Here is a 2,089-nt window from a genome sequence, read left to right as displayed (position 1 = left end):
CGTGACAAATTTAATTGAGTTTTACGATACACTTTTTAAAATGAATGATTGTACCAGGTCACTTGATATAATCTACTTAGACTTCCAGAAAGCCTTTGACAAAGTGCCGCATGATAAACTAATGACAAAAGTTAGATCACTTGGAATTGACGGAAATATTCATAGGTGGATACGTTGCTGGTTAAGTGAGAGTAAGCAACGAGTCGTTATAAATGGAGTAGAGTCAGACTGGGCTCCAGTGACCAGTGGTGTTCCTCAGGGATCAGTGTTGGGACCAGTCCTATTTATTATGTATGTTAACCATATCGATGTTGGCCTAAACAACTTCATTTCTAAATTTGCAGACGACACAAAAATCGGCAACACTATATTAACTGAAGAAGACAGAATTAGCCTTCAAAATGACCTTAATAAAATTATCAGCTGGTCAGAAAAATGGCAAATGCCCTTCAATGTAAGCAAATGTCAGGTACTGCAATGTGGGAAGAAAAACAAAAGGTATGATTACGAAATGAAAGGCCAAATCATTAGCAAGTCCTCACTAGTTAAGGATCTAGGCGTACTAATTTCAGACGATCTGAAATGTTCAAATCAATGTATCTCTGCCGCCAATAAAGCCAACAGGGCCCTAGGCTTCATCAAAAGACATTGTACATATAAAAGCAAAGATATTGTAATCTCCCTATACAAAAGCATAGTCAGGCCACACTTAGAGTTTGCAGTGCAATTTTGGGTGCCTCACCTAATTAAAGATATAGAAATACTGGAAGCGGTCCAGCGTAGGGCTACCAAGTTAATCCCGTCCCTGAGGAATAAACCATACCTCGAGAGACTCAAGGAATTAAACCTATTCTCTCTTAGAAAACGGAGACTTAGGGGACAACTGATTAAATGTTTTAAGATGCTAAAAGGCTTTAGTAATACTGATTCAAGCAAGCTATTCACAGTAATTGCCGAGACTGTAACTCGAGGAAATGGTATGAAGTTGCAAGCAAGGAGGGCTAATCTTGATACAACCAAAAACTCCTTCACTTACTCTGTTGTAAGTGGATGGAATAAACTCCCTGGGAATGTGATTGAGAGTGGTACCATAAATATGTTTAAAAAGAGACTGGACATGTACCTCGACGCAATTGGTATCGTTTAGTTAGGATGGAGCAATTATTGCATATTCGCGTCTGCATTCATGTGTCTATTAGACACAGACAATATTATAGAATATAAATAATAGATAAACATTCTTTTCATCTTTTGATTAAAAAAAAAAAAAAATGCATGCATAGAGTAAGTATATGGCTGTTTGCCCAAATTTTCCTTTTCCATATTATTCTACTTTCTGCCGATCCTATAAAATTCCTTCAGGTTTTTCATTCCTGCAAGGTATTACTTCCTCTCTTGTTTCCTGTACGGCAAATGCCGGAGGGTCTGGAGGGTGGGGGAGAGAGCCTTCTGCTGTGCTATCCTTTTCTCCTGCTCCTATGCACTATATTAGGATTAAGGCCGGACCACCTCGTAGGGACCGTAAGGTCTGTGTGGCCTGTGTATCTATGTAACTCCTTCCATACACCTCTCTCTCTAGATATTAGGCGGTCTCTCTCTCTCTCTCTCTCTCTCTCTCTCTCTCTCTCTCTCTCTCTGTCTCTCTCTCTCTCTCAATCTGTCTATCTATCTATCTGTTTGTATCTGTCTGTCTGTCTCTCTCTCAATCTATCTCTGTCTGTCTGTCTGTCTGTCTCTGTCTGTCTGTCTCTCTCTCTGTCTCTCTCTCTCTCTCTCTCTCTCTCTCTCTCTCTCTCTCAGTTTAAAAAATGCAATGTGGGAGTGAAAATACAGCAATAGAAACAGACAGACAGATAGATAAACAGATAGATAGGTAGACAGATTGATAGATACTGAAAGAGAAGAAAACAGACAGACAGACAGACAACATGATAGACAGACAGATAGACAGACGTAGAAGAATGCACTGGAAGGAAAATTGAGAGAGAGAGAGAGAGAGAGAGAGAGAGAGAGAGAAAGTGTGAAGTGTGTACATAATGTCTTGTTTTTATGAAGGGCAGGTGAAGTGTGTGTGTGTGTGTGTGTGTGT

This window comes from Coenobita brevimanus, chromosome 23 (genome assembly GCF_032717465.1).
Source record: "Coenobita brevimanus isolate Jiangsu-jjx chromosome 23, ASM3271746v2, whole genome shotgun sequence".
NCBI classification, from domain to species: domain Eukaryota; kingdom Metazoa; phylum Arthropoda; class Malacostraca; order Decapoda; family Coenobitidae; genus Coenobita; species Coenobita brevimanus.
The sequence above is the reverse complement of the archived record's forward strand: the minus strand, read 5'-3'. Positions refer to the sequence as shown.